The sequence below is a fragment of the Engystomops pustulosus genome, chromosome 9 (genome assembly GCF_040894005.1).
Source record: "Engystomops pustulosus chromosome 9, aEngPut4.maternal, whole genome shotgun sequence".
Classification (NCBI taxonomy): Eukaryota; Metazoa; Chordata; class Amphibia; order Anura; family Leptodactylidae; genus Engystomops; species Engystomops pustulosus.
Window position 1 is genome coordinate 69188813 of NC_092419.1, and position 15490 is coordinate 69204302.

Here is a 15490-nt window from a genome sequence, read left to right on the forward strand (position 1 = left end):
AAATTGTGTTAGTTTCTCTATGAGATAGTAAAAGAAGGTTCAAATTGAACAGCTGCTGTCAACGGCCATTCTAAGCTGAATGTGCGTGCTCTTGTCGGATCACAGCAGCGATGCGGCTTAAGGCTTGGCAAGTACCAGCATGGGAGACTGGCTGGGAATCCCAAGTTCCGTTGACCTTTTTGAACCTGAAAATTGTGTTAGTTTCTCTATGAGATAGTAAAAGAAGGTTCAAACTGAACAGCAGCTGTCAACGGCCATTCTAAGCTGAATGTGCCTGCTCTCGTCAGATCGCAGCAGCAATGCAGCTTAAGGCTTGGCAAGTACCAGCATGGGAGACTGGCTGGGAATCCCAAGTTCTGTTGACCTTTTTGAACCTGAAAATTGTGTTAGTTTCTCTATGAGATAGTAAAAGAAGGTTCAAACTGAACAGCTGCTGTCAACGGCCATTCTAAGCTGAATGTGCCTGCTCTCGTCAGATCGCAGCAACAATGCAGCTTAAGGCTTGGCAAGTACAAGCATGGGAGACTGGCTGGGAATCCCAAGTTCTGTTGACCTTTTTGAACCTGAAAATTGTTAGTTTCTCTGTCAAAGATGGTAAAAGAAGGTTCAAATTGAACAGCTGCTGTCAACGGCCATTCTAAGCTGAATGTGCCTGCTCTCGTCAGATCGCAGCAGCAATGCAGCTTAAGGCTTGGCAAGTACCAGCATGGGAGACTGGCTGGGAATCCCAAGTTCCGTTGACCTTTTTGAACCTGAAAATTGTGTTAGTTTCTCTATGAGATAGTAAAAGAAGGTTCAAATTGAACAGCTGCTATCAACGGCCATTCTAAGCTGAATGTGCGTGCTCTTGTCGGATCACAGCAGCGATGCGTCTTAAGGCTTGGCAAGTACCAGCATGGGAGACTGGCTGCGAATCCCAAGTTCCGTTGACCTTTTTGAACCTGAAAATTGTGTTAGTTTCTCTATGAGATTGTAAAAGAAGGTTCAAATTGATCAGCTGCTGTCAACGGCCATTCTAAGCTGAATGTGCCTGCTCTCGTCAGATCGCAGCAGCTTAAGGCTTGGCAAGTACCAGCATGGGAGACTGGCTGGGAATCCCAAGTTCCGATGACCTTTTTGAACCTGAAAATTGTGTTAGTTTCTCTATGAGATAGTAAAAGAAGGTTCAAACTGAACAGCTGCTGTCAACGGCCATTCTAAGCTGAATGTGCCTGCTCTCGTCAGATCGCAGCAGCAATGCAGCTTAAGGCTTGGCAAGTACCAGCATGGGAGACTGGCTGGGAATCCCAAGTTCCGTTGACCTTTTTGAACCTTAAAATTGTGTTAGTTTCTCTATGAGATAGTAAAAGAAGGTTCAAATTGAACAGCTGCTGTCAACGGCCATTCTAAGCTGAATGTGCCTGCTCTCGTCAGATCGCAGCAGCAATGCAGCTTAAGGCTTGGCATGTACCAGCATGGGAGACTGGCTGGGAATCCCAAGTTCCGTTGACCTTTTTGAACCTGAAAATTGTGTTAGTTTCTCTATGAGATAGTAAAAGAAGGTTCAAATTAAACAGCTGCTGTCAACGGCCATTCTAAGCTGAATGTGCCTGCTCTCGTCAGATCGCAGCAGCAATGCAGCTTAAGGCTTGGCAAGTACCAGCATGGGAGACTGGCTGGGAATCCCAAGTTCCGTTGACCTTTTTGAACCTGAAAATTGTTAGTTTCTCTGTCAAAGATGGTAAAAGAAGGTTCAAATTGAACAGCTGCTGTCAACGGCCATTCTAAGCTGAATGTGCCTGCTCTCGTCAGATCGCAGCAGCAATGCAGCTTAAGGCTTGGCAAGTACCAGCATGGGAGACTGGCTGGGAATCTCAAGTTCCGTTGACCTTTTTGAACCTGAAAATTGTGTTAGTTTCTCTATGAGATAGTAAAAGAAGGTTCAAACTGAACAGCTGCTGTCAACGGCCATTCTAAGCTGAATGTGCCTGCTCTCGTCAGATCGCAGCAGCAATGCAGCTTAAGGCTTGGCAAGTACCAGCATGGGAGACTGGCTGGGAATCCCAAGTTCCGTTGACCTTTTTGAACCTGAAAATTGTGTTAGTTTCTCTATGAGATAGTAAAAGAAGGTTCAAACTGAACAGCTGCTGTCAACGGCCATTCTAAGCTGAATGTGCCTGCTCTCGTCAGATCGCAGCATCAATGCAGCTTAAGGCTTGGCAAGTACCAGCATGGGAGACTGGCTGGGAATCCCAAGTTCCGTTGACCTTTTTGAACCTGAAAATTGGGTTAGTTTCTCTATGAGATAGTAAAAGAAGGTTCAAATTGAACAGCTGCTGTCAACAGCCATTCTAAGCTGAATGTGCCTGCTCTCGTCAGATCGCAGCAGCAATGCAGCTTAAGGCTTGGCAAGTACCAGCATGGGAGGCTGGCTGGGAATCCCAAGTTCTGTTGACCTTTTTGAACCTGAAAATTGTGTTAGTTTCTCTATGAGATAGTAAAAGAAGGTTCAAATTGAACAGCTGCTGTCAACGGCCATTCTAAGCTGAATGTGTGTGCTCTTGTCGGATCACAGCAGCGATGCGGCTTAAGGCTTGGCAAGTACCAGCATGGGAGACTGGCTGCGAATTCCAAGTTCCGTTGACCTTTTTGAACCTGAAAATTGTGTTAGTTTCTCTATGAGATAGTAAAAGAAGGTTCAAACTGAACAGCTGCTGTCAACGGCCATTCTAAGCTGAATGTGCCTGCTCTCGTCAGATCGCAGCATCAATGCAGCTTAAGGCTTGGCAAGTACCAGCATGGGAGACTGGCTGGGAATCCCAAGTTCTGTTGACCTTTTTGAACCTGAAAATTGTTAGTTTCTCTGTCAAAGATGGTAAAAGAAGGTTCAAATTGAACAGCTGCTGTCAACGGCCATTCTAAGCTGAATGCGCCTGCTTTCGTCAGATCGCAGCAGCAATGCAGCTTAAGGCTTGGCAAGTACCAGCATGGGAGACTGGCTGGGAATCCCAAGTTCTGTTGACCTTTTTGAACCTGAAAATTGTGTTAGTTTCTCTATGAGATAGTAAAAGAAGGTTCAAACTGAACAGCTGCTGTCAACGGCCATTCTAAGCTGAATGTGCCTGCTCTCGTCAGATCGCAGCAACAATGCAGCTTAAGGCTTGGCAAGTACAAGCATGGGAGACTGGCTGGGAATCCCAAGTTCTGTTGACCTTTTTGAACCTGAAAATTGTTAGTTTCTCTGTCAAAGATGGTAAAAGAAGGTTCAAATTGAACAGCTGCTGTCAACGGCCATTCTAAGCTGAATGTGCCTGCTCTCGTCAGATCGCAGCAGCAATGCAGCTTAAGGCTTGGCAAGTACCAGCATGGGAGACTGGCTGGGAATCCCAAGTTCCGTTGACCTTTTCGAACCTGAAAATTGTGTTAGTTTCTCTATGAGATAGTAAAAGAAGGTTCAAATTGAACAGCTGCTATCAACGGCCATTCTAAGCTGAATGTGCGTGCTCTTGTCGGATCACAGCAGCGATGCGTCTTAAGGCTTGGCAAGTACCAGCATGGGAGACTGGCTGCGAATCCCAAGTTCCGTTGACCTTTTTGAACCTGAAAATTGTGTTAGTTTCTCTATGAGATAGTAAAAGAAGGTTCAAACTGAACAGCTGCTGTCAACGGCCATTCTAAGCTGAATGTGCCTGCTCTCGTCAGATCGCAGCATCAATGCAGCTTAAGGCTTGGCAAGTACCAGCATGGGAGACTGGCTGGGAATCCCAAGTTCTGTTGACCTTTTTGAACCTGAAAATTGTGTTAGTTTCTCTATGAGATTGTAAAAGAAGTTTCAAATTGATCAGCTGCTGTCAACGGCCATTCTAAGCTGAATGTGCCTGCTCTCGTCAGATCGCAGCAGCTTAAGGCTTGGCAAGTACCAGCATGGGAGACTGGCTGGGAATCCCAAGTTCCGATGACCTTTTTGAACCTGAAAATTGTGTTAGTTTCTCTATGAGATAGTAAAAGAAGGTTCAAACTGAACAGCTGCTGTCAACGGCCATTCTAAGCTGAATGTGCCTGCTCTCGTCAGATCGCAGCAGCAATGCAGCTTAAGGCTTGGCAAGTACCAGCATGGGAGACTGGCTGGGAATCCCAAGTTCCGTTGACCTTTTTGAACCTTAAAATTGTGTTAGTTTCTCTATGAGATAGTAAAAGAAGGTTCAAATTGAACAGCTGCTGTCAACGGCCATTCTAAGCTGAATGTGCCTGCTCTCGTCAGATCGCAGCAGCAATGCAGCTTAAGGCTTGGCAAGTACCAGCATGGGAGACTGGCTGGGAATCCCAAGTTCCGTTGACCTTTTTGAACCTTAAAATTGTGTTAGTTTCTCTATGAGATAGTAAAAGAAGGTTCAAATTGAACAGCTGCTGTCAACGGCCATTCTAAGCTGAATGTGCCTGCTCTCGTCAGATCGCAGCAGCAATGCAGCTTAAGGCTTGGCAAGTACCAGCATGGGAGACTGGCTGGGAATCCCAAGTTCCGTTGACCTTTTTGAACCTGAAAATTGTGTTAGTTTCTCTATGAGATAGTAAAAGAAGGTTCAAATTAAACAGCTGCTGTCAACGGCCATTCTAAGCTGAATGTGCCTGCTCTCGTCAGATCGCAGCAGCAATGCAGCTTAAGGCTTGGCAAGTACCAGCATGGGAGACTGGCTGGGAATCCCAAGTTCCGTTGACCTTTTTGAACCTGAAAATTGTTAGTTTCTCTGTCAAAGATGGTAAAAGAAGGTTCAAATTGAACAGCTGCTGTCAACGGCCATTCTAAGCTGAATGTGCCTGCTCTCGTCAGATCGCAGCAGCAATGCAGCTTAAGGCTTGGCAAGTACCAGCATGGGAGACTGGCTGGGAATCCCAAGTTCCGTTGACCTTTTTGAACCTGAAAATTGTGTTAGTTTCTCTATGAGATAGTAAAAGAAGGTTCAAACTGAACAGCTGCTGTCAACGGCCATTCTAAGCTGAATGTGCCTGCTCTCGTCAGATCGCAGCAGCAATGCAGCTTAAGGCTTGGCAAGTACCAGCATGGGAGACTGGCTGGGAATCCCAAGTTCCGTTGACCTTTTTGAACCTGAAAATTGTGTTAGTTTCTCTATGAGATAGTAAAAGAAGGTTCAAACTGAACAGCTGCTGTCAACGGCCATTCTAAGCTGAATGTGCCTGCTCTCGTCAGATCGCAGCATCAATGCAGCTTAAGGCTTGGCAAGTACCAGCATGGGAGACTGGCTGGGAATCCCAAGTTCCGTTGACCTTTTTGAACCTGAAAATTGGGTTAGTTTCTCTATGAGATAGTAAAAGAAGGTTCAAATTGAACAGCTGCTGTCAACAGCCATTCTAAGCTGAATGTGCCTGCTCTCGTCAGATCGCAGCAGCAATGCAGCTTAAGGCTTGGCAAGTACCAGCATGGGAGGCTGGCTGGGAATCCCAAGTTCTGTTGACCTTTTTGAACCTGAAAATTGTGTTAGTTTCTCTATGAGATAGTAAAAGAAGGTTCAAATTGAACAGCTGCTGTCAACGGCCATTCTAAGCTGAATGTGTGTGCTCTTGTCGGATCACAGCAGCGATGCGGCTTAAGGCTTGGCAAGTACCAGCATGGGAGACTGGCTGCGAATTCCAAGTTCCGTTGACCTTTTTGAACCTGAAAATTGTGTTAGTTTCTCTATGAGATAGTAAAAGAAGGTTCAAACTGAACAGCTGCTGTCAACGGCCATTCTAAGCTGAATGTGCCTGCTCTCGTCAGATCGCAGCATCAATGCAGCTTAAGGCTTGGCAAGTACCAGCATGGGAGACTGGCTGGGAATCCCAAGTTCTGTTGACCTTTTTGAACCTGAAAATTGTTAGTTTCTCTGTCAAAGATGGTAAAAGAAGGTTCAAATTGAACAGCTGCTGTCAACGGCCATTCTAAGCTGAATGCGCCTGCTTTCGTCAGATCGCAGCAGCAATGCAGCTTAAGGCTTGGCAAGTACCAGCATGGGAGACTGGCTGGGAATCCCAAGTTCTGTTGACCTTTTTGAACCTGAAAATTGTGTTAGTTTCTCTATGAGATAGTAAAAGAAGGTTCAAACTGAACAGCTGCTGTCAACGGCCATTCTAAGCTGAATGTGCCTGCTCTCGTCAGATCGCAGCAACAATGCAGCTTAAGGCTTGGCAAGTACAAGCATGGGAGACTGGCTGGGAATCCCAAGTTCTGTTGACCTTTTTGAACCTGAAAATTGTTAGTTTCTCTGTCAAAGATGGTAAAAGAAGGTTCAAATTGAACAGCTGCTGTCAACGGCCATTCTAAGCTGAATGTGCCTGCTCTCGTCAGATCGCAGCAGCAATGCAGCTTAAGGCTTGGCAAGTACCAGCATGGGAGACTGGCTGGGAATCCCAAGTTCCGTTGACCTTTTCGAACCTGAAAATTGTGTTAGTTTCTCTATGAGATAGTAAAAGAAGGTTCAAATTGAACAGCTGCTATCAACGGCCATTCTATGCTGAATGTGCGTGCTCTTGTCGGATCACAGCAGCGATGCGTCTTAAGGCTTGGCAAGTACCAGCATGGGAGACTGGCTGCGAATCCCAAGTTCCGTTGACCTTTTTGAACCTGAAAATTGTGTTAGTTTCTCTATGAGATAGTAAAAGAAGGTTCAAACTGAACAGCTGCTGTCAACGGCCATTCTAAGCTGAATGTGCCTGCTCTCGTCAGATCGCAGCATCAATGCAGCTTAAGGCTTGGCAAGTACCAGCATGGGAGACTGGCTGGGAATCCCAAGTTCTGTTGACCTTTTTGAACCTGAAAATTGTGTTAGTTTCTCTATGAGATTGTAAAAGAAGGTTCAAATTGATCAGCTGCTGTCAACGGCCATTCTAAGCTGAATGTGCCTGCTCTCGTCAGATCGCAGCAGCTTAAGGCTTGGCAAGTACCAGCATGGGAGACTGGCTGGGAATCCCAAGTTCCGATGACCTTTTTGAACCTGAAAATTGTGTTAGTTTCTCTATGAGATAGTAAAAGAAGGTTCAAACTGAACAGCTGCTGTCAACGGCCATTCTAAGCTGAATGTGCCTGCTCTCGTCAGATCGCAGCAGCAATGCAGCTTAAGGCTTGGCAAGTACCAGCATGGGAGACTGGCTGGGAATCCCAAGTTCCGTTGACCTTTTTGAACCTTAAAATTGTGTTAGTTTCTCTATGAGATAGTAAAAGAAGGTTCAAATTGAACAGCTGCTGTCAACGGCCATTCTAAGCTGAATGTGCCTGCTCTCGTCAGATCGCAGCAGCAATGCAGCTTAAGGCTTGGCAAGTACCAGCATGGGAGACTGGCTGGGAATCCCAAGTTCCGTTGACCTTTTTGAACCTGAAAATTGTGTTAGTTTCTCTATGAGATAGTAAAAGAAGGTTCAAATTAAACAGCTGCTGTCAACGGCCATTCTAAGCTGAATGTGCCTGCTCTCGTCAGATCGCAGCAGCAATGCAGCTTAAGGCTTGGCAAGTACCAGCATGGGAGACTGGCTGGGAATCCCAAGTTCCGTTGACCTTTTTGAACCTGAAAATTGTTAGTTTCTCTGTCAAAGATGGTAAAAGAAGGTTCAAATTGAACAGCTGCTGTCAACGGCCATTCTAAGCTGAATGTGCCTGCTCTCGTCAGATCGCAGCAGCAATGCAGCTTAAGGCTTGGCAAGTACCAGCATGGGAGACTGGCTGGGAATCCCAAGTTCCGTTGACCTTTTTGAACCTGAAAATTGTGTTAGTTTCTCTATGAGATAGTAAAAGAAGGTTCAAACTGAACAGCTGCTGTCAACGGCCATTCTAAGCTGAATGTGCCTGCTCTCGTCAGATCGCAGCAGCAATGCAGCTTAAGGCTTGGCAAGTACCAGCATGGGAGACTGGCTGGGAATCCCAAGTTCCGTTGACCTTTTTGAACCTGAAAATTGTGTTAGTTTCTCTATGAGATAGTAAAAGAAGGTTCAAACTGAACAGCTGCTGTCAACGGCCATTCTAAGCTGAATGTGCCTGCTCTCGTCAGATCGCAGCATCAATGCAGCTTAAGGCTTGGCAAGTACCAGCATGGGAGACTGGCTGGGAATCCCAAGTTCCGTTGACCTTTTTGAACCTGAAAATTGGGTTAGTTTCTCTATGAGATAGTAAAAGAAGGTTCAAATTGAACAGCTGCTGTCAACAGCCATTCTAAGCTGAATGTGCCTGCTCTCGTCAGATCGCAGCAGCAATGCAGCTTAAGGCTTGGCAAATACCAGCATGGGAGGCTGGCTGGGAATCCCAAGTTCTGTTGACCTTTTTGAACCTGAAAATTGTGTTAGTTTCTCTATGAGATAGTAAAAGAAGGTTCAAATTGAACAGCTGCTGTCAACGGCCATTCTAAGCTGAATGTGTGTGCTCTTGTCGGATCACAGCAGCGATGCGGCTTAAGGCTTGGCAAGTACCAGCATGGGAGACTGGCTGCGAATTCCAAGTTCAGTTGACCTTTTTGAACCTGAAAATTGTGTTAGTTTCTCTATGAGATAGTAAAAGAAGGTTCAAACTGAACAGCTGCTGTCAACGGCCATTCTAAGCTGAATGTGCCTGCTCTCGTCAGATCGCAGCATCAATGCAGCTTAAGGCTTGGCAAGTACCAGCATGGGAGACTGGCTGGGAATCCCAAGTTCTGTTGACCTTTTTGAACCTGAAAATTGTTAGTTTCTCTGTCAAAGATGGTAAAAGAAGGTTCAAATTGAACAGCTGCTGTCAACGGCCATTCTAAGCTGAATGCGCCTGCTTTCGTCAGATCGCAGCAGCAATGCAGCTTAAGGCTTGGCAAGTACCAGCATGGGAGACTGGCTGGGAATCCCAAGTTCCGTTGACCTTTTTGAACCTGAAAATTGTGTTAGTTTCTCTATGAGATAGTAAAAGAAGGTTCAAATTGAACAGCTGCTGTCAACGGCCATTCTAAGCTGAATGTGCGTGCTCTTGTCGGATCACAGCAGCGATGCGGCTTAAGGCTTGGCAAGTACCAGCATGGGAGACTGGCTGCGAATCCCAAGTTCCGTTGACCTTTTTGAACCTGAAAATTGTGTTAGTTTCTCTATGAGATAGTAAAAGAAGGTTCAAACTAAACAGCAGCTGTCAACGGCCATTCTAAGCTGAATGTGCCTGCTCTCGTCAGATCGCAGCAGCAATGCAGCTTAAGGCTTGGCAAGTACCAGCATGGGAGACTGGCTGGGAATCCCAAGTTCTGTTGACCTTTTTGAACCTGAAAATTGTGTTATTTCTCTATGAGATAGTAAAAGAAGGTTCAAACTGAACAGCTGCTGTCAACGGCCATTCTAAGCTGAATGTGCCTGCTCTCGTCAGATCGCAGCAACAATGCAGCTTAAGGCTTGGCAAGTACAAGCATGGGAGACTGGCTGGGAATCCCAAGTTCTGTTGACCTTTTTGAACCTGAAAATTGTTAGTTTCTCTGTCAAAGATGGTAAAAGAAGGTTCAAATTGAACAGCTGCTGTCAACGGCCATTCTAAGCTGAATGTGCCTGCTCTCGTCAGATCGCAGCAGCAATGCAGCTCTAGGCTTGGCAAGTACCAGCATGGGAGACTGGCTGGGAATCCCAAGTTCCGTTGACCTTTTTGAACCTGAAAATTGTGTTAGTTTCTCTATGAGATAGTAAAAGAAGGTTCAAATTGAACAGCTGCTGTCAACGGCCATTCTAAGCTGAATGTGCGTGCTCTTGTCGGATCACAGCAGCGATGCGTCTTAAGGCTTGGCAAGTACCAGCATGGGAGACTGGCTGCGAATCCCAAGTTCCCTTGACCTTTTTGAACCTGAAAATTGTGTTAGTTTCTCTATGAGATAGTAAAAGAAGGTTCAAACTGAACAGCTGCTGTCAACGGCCATTCTAAGCTGAATGTGCCTGCTCTCGTCAGATCGCAGCATCAATGCAGCTTAAGGCTTGGCAAGTACCAGCATGGGAGACTGGCTGGGAATACCAAGTTCTGTTGACCTTTTTGAACCTGAAAATTGTGTTAGTTTCTCTATGAGATTGTAAAAGAAGGTTCAAATTGATCAGCTGCTGTCAACGGCCATTCTAAGCTGAATGTGCCTGCTCTCGTCAGATCGCAGCAGCTTAAGGCTTGGCAAGTACCAGCATGGGAGACTGGCTGGGAATCCCAAGTTCCGTTGACCTTTTTGAACCTGAAAATTGTGTTAGTTTCTCTATGAGATAGTAAAAGAAGGTTCAAACTGAACAGCTGCTGTCAACGGCCATTCTAAGCTGAATGTGCCTGCTCTCGTCAGATCGCAGCAGCAATGCAGCTTAAGGCTTGGCAAGTACCAGCATGGGAGACTGGCTGGGAATCCCAAGTTCCGTTGACCTTTTTGAACCTGAAAATTGTGTTAGTTTCTCTATGAGATAGTAAAAGAAGGTTCAAACTGAACAGCTGCTGTCAACGGCCATTCTAAGCTGAATGTGCCTGCTCTCGTCAGATCGCAGCATCAATGCAGCTTAAGGCTTGGCAAGTACCAGCATGGGAGACTGGCTGGGAATCCCAAGTTCCGTTGACCTTTTTGAACCTGAAAATTGGGTTAGTTTCTCTATGAGATAGTAAAAGAAGGTTCATATTGAACAGCTGCTGTCAACAGCCATTCTAAGCTGAATGTGCCTGCTCTCGTCAGATCGCAGCAGCAATGCAGCTTAAGGCTTGGCAAGTGCCAGCATGGGAGACTGGCTGGGAATCCCAAGTTCTGTTGACCTTTTTGAACCTGAAAATTGTGTTAGTTTCTCTATGAGATAGTAAAAGAAGGTTCAAATTGAACAGCTGCTGTCAACGGCCATTCTAAGCTGAATGTGCCTGCTCTCGTCAGATCGCAGCAGCAATGCAGCTTAAGGCTTGGCAAGTACCAGCATGGGAGACTGGCTGGGAATCCCAAGTTCTGTTGACCTTTTTGAACCTGAAAATTGTGTTAGTTTCTCTATGAGATAGTAAAAGAAGGTTCAAATTGAACAGCTGCTGTCAACGGCCATTCTAAGCTGAATGTGTGTGCTCTTGTCGGATCACAGCAGCGATGCGGCTTAAGGCTTGGCAAGTACCAGCATGGGAGACTGGCTGCGAATTCCAAGTTCCGTTGACCCTTTTGAACCTGAAAATTGTGTTAGTTTCTCTATGAGATAGTAAAAGAAGGTTCAAACTGAACAGCTGCTGTCAACGGCCATTCTAAGCTGAATGTGCCTGCTCTCGTCAGATCGCAGCATCAATGCAGCTTAAGGCTTGGCAAGTACCAGCATGGGAGACTGGCTGGGAATCCCAAGTTCTGTTGACCTTTTTGAACCTGAAAATTGTTAGTTTCTCTGTCAAAGATGGTAAAAGAAGGTTCAAATTGAACAGCTGCTGTCAATGGCCATTCTAAGCTGAATGCGCCTGCTTTCGTCAGATCGCAGCAGCAATGCAGCTTAAGGCTTGGCAAGTACCAGCATGGGAGACTGGCTGGGAATCCCAAGTTCCGTTGACCTTTTTGAACCTGAAAATTGTGTTAGTTTCTCTATGAGATAGTAAAAGAAGGTTCAAATTGAACAGCTGCTGTCAACGGCCATTCTAAGCTGAATGTGCGTGCTCTTGTCGGATCACAGCAGCGATGCGGCTTAAGGCTTGGCAAGTACCAGCATGGGAGACTGGCTGGGAATCCCAAGTTCCGTTGACCTTTTTGAACCTGAAAATTGTGTTAGTTTCTCTATGAGATAGTAAAAGAAGGTTCAAACTGAACAGCAGATGTCAACGGCCATTCTAAGCTGAATGTGCCTGCTCTCGTCAGATCGCAGCAGCAATGCAGCTTAAGGCTTGGCAAGTACCAGCATGGGAGACTGGCTGGGAATGCCAAGTTCTGTTGACCTTTTTGAACCTGAAAATTGTGTTAGTTTCTCTATGAGATAGTAAAAGAAGGTTCAAACTGAACAGCTGCTGTCAACGGCCATTCTAAGCTGAATGTGCCTGCTCTCGTCAGATCGCAGCAACAATGCAGCTTAAGGCTTGGCAAGTACAAGCATGGGAGACTGGCTGGGAATCCCAAGTTCTGTTGACCTTTTTGAACCTGAAAATTGTTAGTTTCTCTGTCAAAGATGGTAAAAGAAGGTTCAAATTGAACAGCTGCTGTCAACGGCCATTCTAAGCTGAATGTGCCTGCTCTCGTCAGATCGCAGCAGCAATGCAGCTTAAGGCTTGGCAAGTACCAGCATGGGAGACTGGCTGGGAATCCCAAGTTCCGTTGACCTTTTTGAACCTGAAAATTGTGTTAGTTTCTCTATGAGATAGTAAAAGAAGGTTCAAATTGAACAGCTGCTATCAACGGCCATTCTAAGCTGAATGTGCGTGCTCTTGTCGGATCACAGCAGCGATGCGTCTTAAGGCTTGGCAAGTACCAGCATGGGAGACTGGCTGCGAATCCCAAGTTCCGTTGACCTTTTTGAACCTGAAAATTGTGTTAGTTTCTCTATGAGATAGTAAAAGAAGGTTCAAACTGAACAGCTGCTGTCAACGGCCATTCTAAGCTGAATGTGCCTGCTCTCGTCAGATCGCAGCATCAATGCAGCTTAAGGCTTGGCAAGTACCAGCATGGGAGACTGGCTGGGAATCCCAAGTTCTGTTGACCTTTTTGAACCTGAAAATTGTGTTAGTTTCTCTATGAGATTGTAAAAGAAGGTTCAAATTGATCAGCTGCTGTCAACGGCCATTCTAAGCTGAATGTGCCTGCTCTCGTCAGATCGCAGCAGCTTAAGGCTTGGCAAGTACCAGCATGGGAGACTGGCTGGGAATCCCAAGTTCCGATGACCTTTTTGAACCTGAAAATTGTGTTAGTTTCTCTATGAGATAGTAAAAGAAGGTTCAAACTGAACAGCTGCTGTCAACGGCCATTCTAAGCTGAATGTGCCTGCTCTCGTCAGATCGCAGCAGCAATGCAGCTTAAGGCTTGGCAAGTACCAGCATGGGAGACTGGCTGGGAATCCCAAGTTCCGTTGACCTTTTTGAACCTTAAAATTGTGTTAGTTTCTCTATGAGATAGTAAAAGAAGGTTCAAATTGAACAGCTGCTGTCAACGGCCATTCTAAGCTGAATGTGCCTGCTCTCGTCAGATCGCAGCAGCAATGCAGCTTAAGGCTTGGCAAGTACCAGCATGGGAGACTGGCTGGGAATCCCAAGTTCCGTTGACCTTTTTGAACCTGAAAATTGTGTTAGTTTCTCTATGAGATAGTAAAAGAAGGTTCAAATTAAACAGCTGCTGTCAACGGCCATTCTAAGCTGAATGTGCCTGCTCTCGTCAGATCGCAGCAGCAATGCAGCTTAAGGCTTGGCAAGTACCAGCATGGGAGACTGGCTGGGAATCCCAAGTTCCGTTGACCTTTTTGAACCTGAAAATTGTTAGTTTCTCTGTCAAAGATGGTAAAAGAAGGTTCAAATTGAACAGCTGCTGTCAACGGCCATTCTAAGCTGAATGTGCCTGCTCTCGTCAGATCGCAGCAGCAATGCAGCTTAAGGCTTGGCAAGTACCAGCATGGGAGACTGGCTGGGAATCCCAAGTTCCGTTGACCTTTTTGAACCTGAAAATTGTGTTAGTTTCTCTATGAGATAGTAAAAGAAGGTTCAAACTGAACAGCTGCTGTCAACGGCCATTCTAAGCTGAATGTGCCTGCTCTCGTCAGATCGCAGCAGCAATGCAGCTTAAGGCTTGGCAAGTACCAGCATGGGAGACTGGCTGGGAATCCCAAGTTCCGTTGACCTTTTTGAACCTGAAAATTGTGTTAGTTTCTCTATGAGATAGTAAAAGAAGGTTCAAACTGAACAGCTGCTGTCAACGGCCATTCTAAGCTGAATGTGCCTGCTCTCGTCAGATCGCAGCATCAATGCAGCTTAAGGCTTGGCAAGTACCAGCATGGGAGACTGGCTGGGAATCCCAAGTTCCGTTGACCTTTTTGAACCTGAAAATTGTGTTAGTTTCTCTATGAGATAGTAAAAGAAGGTTCAAATTGAACAGCTGCTGTCAACAGCCATTCTAAGCTGAATGTGCCTGCTCTCGTCAGATCGCAGCAGCAATGCAGCTTAAGGCTTGGCAAGTACCAGCATGGGAGGCTGGCTGGGAATCCCAAGTTCTGTTGACCTTTTTGAACCTGAAAATTGTGTTAGTTTCTCTATGAGATAGTAAAAGAAGGTTCAAATTGAACAGCTGCTGTCAACGGCCATTCTAAGCTGAATGTGTGTGCTCTTGTCGGATCACAGCAGCGATGCGGCTTAAGGCTTGGCAAGTACCAGCATGGGAGACTGGCTGCGAATTCCAAGTTCCGTTGACCTTTTTGAACCTGAAAATTGTGTTAGTTTCTCTATGAGATAGTAAAAGAAGGTTCAAACTGAACAGCTGCTGTCAACGGCCATTCTAAGCTGAATGTGCCTGCTCTCGTCAGATCGCAGCATCAATGCAGCTTAAGGCTTGGCAAGTACCAGCATGGGAGACTGGCTGGGAATCCCAAGTTCTGTTGACCTTTTTGAACCTGAAAATTGTTAGTTTCTCTGTCAAAGATGGTAAAAGAAGGTTCAAATTGAACAGCTGCTGTCAACGGCCATTCTAAGCTGAATGCGCCTGCTTTCGTCAGATCGCAGCAGCAATGCAGCTTAAGGCTTGGCAAGTACCAGCATGGGAGACTGGCTGGGAATCCCAAGTTCTGTTGACCTTTTTGAACCTGAAAATTGTGTTAGTTTCTCTATGAGATAGTAAAAGAAGGTTCAAACTGAACAGCTGCTGTCAACGGCCATTCTAAGCTGAATGTGCCTGCTCTCGTCAGATCGCAGCAACAATGCAGCTTAAGGCTTGGCAAGTACAAGCATGGGAGACTGGCTGGGAATCCCAAGTTCTGTTGACCTTTTTGAACCTGAAAATTGTTAGTTTCTCTGTCAAAGATGGTAAAAGAAGGTTCAAATTGAACAGCTGCTGTCAACGGCCATTCTAAGCTGAATGTGCCTGCTCTCGTCAGATCGCAGCAGCAATGCAGCTTAAGGCTTGGCAAGTACCAGCATGGGAGACTGGCTGGGAATCCCAAGTTCCGTTGACCTTTTCGAACCTGAAAATTGTGTTAGTTTCTCTATGAGATAGTAAAAGAAGGTTCAAATTGAACAGCTGCTATCAACGGCCATTCTAAGCTGAATGTGCGTGCTCTTGTCGGATCACAGCAGCGATGCGTCTTAAGGCTTGGCAAGTACCAGCATGGGAGACTGGCTGCGAATCCCAAGTTCCGTTGACCTTTTTGAACCTGAAAATTGTGTTAGTTTCTCTATGAGATAGTAAAAGAAGGTTCAAACTGAACAGCTGCTGTCAACGGCCATTCTAAGCTGAATGTGCCTGCTCTCGTCAGATCGCAGCATCAATGCAGCTTAAGGCTTGGCAAGTACCAGCATGGGAGACTGGCTGGGAATCCCAAGTTCTGTTGACCTTTTTGAACCTGAAAATTGTGTTAGTTTCTCTATGAGATTGTAAAA

The 15490-nt window shown here is 45.8% G+C and overlaps 63 pseudogenes; all 63 read left to right on the top strand.

Moving 5' to 3' along the window:
- Window positions 1–246: 246 nt before the first annotated feature.
- On the top strand, window positions 247–365 carry LOC140081293 (5S ribosomal RNA; annotated as a pseudogene).
- Window positions 366–435: 70 nt separating this feature from the next.
- On the top strand, window positions 436–554 carry LOC140087153 (5S ribosomal RNA; annotated as a pseudogene).
- Window positions 555–624: 70 nt separating this feature from the next.
- Window positions 625–743, top strand: LOC140101744 (5S ribosomal RNA; annotated as a pseudogene).
- A 440-nt stretch (window positions 744–1183) lies between these two features.
- Window positions 1184–1302, top strand: LOC140101746 (5S ribosomal RNA; annotated as a pseudogene).
- Window positions 1303–1372: 70 nt separating this feature from the next.
- On the top strand, window positions 1373–1491 carry LOC140084647 (5S ribosomal RNA; annotated as a pseudogene).
- Window positions 1492–1561: 70 nt separating this feature from the next.
- On the top strand, window positions 1562–1680 carry LOC140101747 (5S ribosomal RNA; annotated as a pseudogene).
- Window positions 1681–1750: 70 nt separating this feature from the next.
- Window positions 1751–1869, top strand: LOC140083040 (5S ribosomal RNA; annotated as a pseudogene).
- Window positions 1870–1939: 70 nt separating this feature from the next.
- On the top strand, window positions 1940–2058 carry LOC140101749 (5S ribosomal RNA; annotated as a pseudogene).
- Window positions 2059–2128: 70 nt separating this feature from the next.
- Window positions 2129–2247, top strand: LOC140084475 (5S ribosomal RNA; annotated as a pseudogene).
- Window positions 2248–2317: 70 nt separating this feature from the next.
- LOC140087497 (5S ribosomal RNA) lies at window positions 2318–2436 on the top strand (annotated as a pseudogene).
- Window positions 2437–2695: 259 nt separating this feature from the next.
- On the top strand, window positions 2696–2814 carry LOC140085764 (5S ribosomal RNA; annotated as a pseudogene).
- Window positions 2815–2884: 70 nt separating this feature from the next.
- On the top strand, window positions 2885–3003 carry LOC140082252 (5S ribosomal RNA; annotated as a pseudogene).
- A 70-nt stretch (window positions 3004–3073) lies between these two features.
- Window positions 3074–3192, top strand: LOC140087154 (5S ribosomal RNA; annotated as a pseudogene).
- Window positions 3193–3262: 70 nt separating this feature from the next.
- LOC140101750 (5S ribosomal RNA) lies at window positions 3263–3381 on the top strand (annotated as a pseudogene).
- Window positions 3382–3640: 259 nt separating this feature from the next.
- On the top strand, window positions 3641–3759 carry LOC140085766 (5S ribosomal RNA; annotated as a pseudogene).
- A 251-nt stretch (window positions 3760–4010) lies between these two features.
- Window positions 4011–4129, top strand: LOC140101751 (5S ribosomal RNA; annotated as a pseudogene).
- Window positions 4130–4199: 70 nt separating this feature from the next.
- On the top strand, window positions 4200–4318 carry LOC140101752 (5S ribosomal RNA; annotated as a pseudogene).
- Window positions 4319–4388: 70 nt separating this feature from the next.
- On the top strand, window positions 4389–4507 carry LOC140101753 (5S ribosomal RNA; annotated as a pseudogene).
- A 70-nt stretch (window positions 4508–4577) lies between these two features.
- Window positions 4578–4696, top strand: LOC140101754 (5S ribosomal RNA; annotated as a pseudogene).
- A 70-nt stretch (window positions 4697–4766) lies between these two features.
- On the top strand, window positions 4767–4885 carry LOC140101755 (5S ribosomal RNA; annotated as a pseudogene).
- A 70-nt stretch (window positions 4886–4955) lies between these two features.
- Window positions 4956–5074, top strand: LOC140101758 (5S ribosomal RNA; annotated as a pseudogene).
- A 70-nt stretch (window positions 5075–5144) lies between these two features.
- LOC140084477 (5S ribosomal RNA) lies at window positions 5145–5263 on the top strand (annotated as a pseudogene).
- A 70-nt stretch (window positions 5264–5333) lies between these two features.
- Window positions 5334–5452, top strand: LOC140087498 (5S ribosomal RNA; annotated as a pseudogene).
- Window positions 5453–5711: 259 nt separating this feature from the next.
- LOC140085767 (5S ribosomal RNA) lies at window positions 5712–5830 on the top strand (annotated as a pseudogene).
- Window positions 5831–5900: 70 nt separating this feature from the next.
- On the top strand, window positions 5901–6019 carry LOC140082254 (5S ribosomal RNA; annotated as a pseudogene).
- Window positions 6020–6089: 70 nt separating this feature from the next.
- On the top strand, window positions 6090–6208 carry LOC140087155 (5S ribosomal RNA; annotated as a pseudogene).
- Window positions 6209–6278: 70 nt separating this feature from the next.
- On the top strand, window positions 6279–6397 carry LOC140101759 (5S ribosomal RNA; annotated as a pseudogene).
- Window positions 6398–6656: 259 nt separating this feature from the next.
- LOC140085768 (5S ribosomal RNA) lies at window positions 6657–6775 on the top strand (annotated as a pseudogene).
- A 251-nt stretch (window positions 6776–7026) lies between these two features.
- On the top strand, window positions 7027–7145 carry LOC140101760 (5S ribosomal RNA; annotated as a pseudogene).
- A 70-nt stretch (window positions 7146–7215) lies between these two features.
- Window positions 7216–7334, top strand: LOC140101762 (5S ribosomal RNA; annotated as a pseudogene).
- A 70-nt stretch (window positions 7335–7404) lies between these two features.
- LOC140101763 (5S ribosomal RNA) lies at window positions 7405–7523 on the top strand (annotated as a pseudogene).
- Window positions 7524–7593: 70 nt separating this feature from the next.
- LOC140101764 (5S ribosomal RNA) lies at window positions 7594–7712 on the top strand (annotated as a pseudogene).
- A 70-nt stretch (window positions 7713–7782) lies between these two features.
- LOC140101765 (5S ribosomal RNA) lies at window positions 7783–7901 on the top strand (annotated as a pseudogene).
- A 70-nt stretch (window positions 7902–7971) lies between these two features.
- LOC140084478 (5S ribosomal RNA) lies at window positions 7972–8090 on the top strand (annotated as a pseudogene).
- Window positions 8091–8160: 70 nt separating this feature from the next.
- LOC140096523 (5S ribosomal RNA) lies at window positions 8161–8279 on the top strand (annotated as a pseudogene).
- Window positions 8280–8538: 259 nt separating this feature from the next.
- Window positions 8539–8657, top strand: LOC140085769 (5S ribosomal RNA; annotated as a pseudogene).
- Window positions 8658–8727: 70 nt separating this feature from the next.
- LOC140081595 (5S ribosomal RNA) lies at window positions 8728–8846 on the top strand (annotated as a pseudogene).
- Window positions 8847–9105: 259 nt separating this feature from the next.
- LOC140081294 (5S ribosomal RNA) lies at window positions 9106–9224 on the top strand (annotated as a pseudogene).
- Window positions 9225–9293: 69 nt separating this feature from the next.
- LOC140087156 (5S ribosomal RNA) lies at window positions 9294–9412 on the top strand (annotated as a pseudogene).
- Window positions 9413–9482: 70 nt separating this feature from the next.
- On the top strand, window positions 9483–9601 carry LOC140078674 (5S ribosomal RNA; annotated as a pseudogene).
- A 259-nt stretch (window positions 9602–9860) lies between these two features.
- LOC140083648 (5S ribosomal RNA) lies at window positions 9861–9979 on the top strand (annotated as a pseudogene).
- A 251-nt stretch (window positions 9980–10230) lies between these two features.
- On the top strand, window positions 10231–10349 carry LOC140101766 (5S ribosomal RNA; annotated as a pseudogene).
- Window positions 10350–10419: 70 nt separating this feature from the next.
- Window positions 10420–10538, top strand: LOC140084479 (5S ribosomal RNA; annotated as a pseudogene).
- A 70-nt stretch (window positions 10539–10608) lies between these two features.
- Window positions 10609–10727, top strand: LOC140092848 (5S ribosomal RNA; annotated as a pseudogene).
- A 70-nt stretch (window positions 10728–10797) lies between these two features.
- On the top strand, window positions 10798–10916 carry LOC140081295 (5S ribosomal RNA; annotated as a pseudogene).
- Window positions 10917–11175: 259 nt separating this feature from the next.
- Window positions 11176–11294, top strand: LOC140085770 (5S ribosomal RNA; annotated as a pseudogene).
- A 70-nt stretch (window positions 11295–11364) lies between these two features.
- On the top strand, window positions 11365–11483 carry LOC140084059 (5S ribosomal RNA; annotated as a pseudogene).
- A 259-nt stretch (window positions 11484–11742) lies between these two features.
- Window positions 11743–11861, top strand: LOC140082900 (5S ribosomal RNA; annotated as a pseudogene).
- Window positions 11862–11931: 70 nt separating this feature from the next.
- On the top strand, window positions 11932–12050 carry LOC140087157 (5S ribosomal RNA; annotated as a pseudogene).
- Window positions 12051–12120: 70 nt separating this feature from the next.
- Window positions 12121–12239, top strand: LOC140101767 (5S ribosomal RNA; annotated as a pseudogene).
- A 259-nt stretch (window positions 12240–12498) lies between these two features.
- Window positions 12499–12617, top strand: LOC140085771 (5S ribosomal RNA; annotated as a pseudogene).
- Window positions 12618–12868: 251 nt separating this feature from the next.
- LOC140101769 (5S ribosomal RNA) lies at window positions 12869–12987 on the top strand (annotated as a pseudogene).
- Window positions 12988–13057: 70 nt separating this feature from the next.
- On the top strand, window positions 13058–13176 carry LOC140101770 (5S ribosomal RNA; annotated as a pseudogene).
- A 70-nt stretch (window positions 13177–13246) lies between these two features.
- Window positions 13247–13365, top strand: LOC140101771 (5S ribosomal RNA; annotated as a pseudogene).
- Window positions 13366–13435: 70 nt separating this feature from the next.
- LOC140101772 (5S ribosomal RNA) lies at window positions 13436–13554 on the top strand (annotated as a pseudogene).
- Window positions 13555–13624: 70 nt separating this feature from the next.
- On the top strand, window positions 13625–13743 carry LOC140101774 (5S ribosomal RNA; annotated as a pseudogene).
- A 70-nt stretch (window positions 13744–13813) lies between these two features.
- LOC140084480 (5S ribosomal RNA) lies at window positions 13814–13932 on the top strand (annotated as a pseudogene).
- Window positions 13933–14002: 70 nt separating this feature from the next.
- Window positions 14003–14121, top strand: LOC140087499 (5S ribosomal RNA; annotated as a pseudogene).
- A 259-nt stretch (window positions 14122–14380) lies between these two features.
- On the top strand, window positions 14381–14499 carry LOC140085773 (5S ribosomal RNA; annotated as a pseudogene).
- Window positions 14500–14569: 70 nt separating this feature from the next.
- Window positions 14570–14688, top strand: LOC140082256 (5S ribosomal RNA; annotated as a pseudogene).
- A 70-nt stretch (window positions 14689–14758) lies between these two features.
- Window positions 14759–14877, top strand: LOC140087158 (5S ribosomal RNA; annotated as a pseudogene).
- Window positions 14878–14947: 70 nt separating this feature from the next.
- LOC140101775 (5S ribosomal RNA) lies at window positions 14948–15066 on the top strand (annotated as a pseudogene).
- Window positions 15067–15325: 259 nt separating this feature from the next.
- LOC140085774 (5S ribosomal RNA) lies at window positions 15326–15444 on the top strand (annotated as a pseudogene).
- The last annotated feature ends 46 nt before the right edge of the window (window positions 15445–15490 follow it).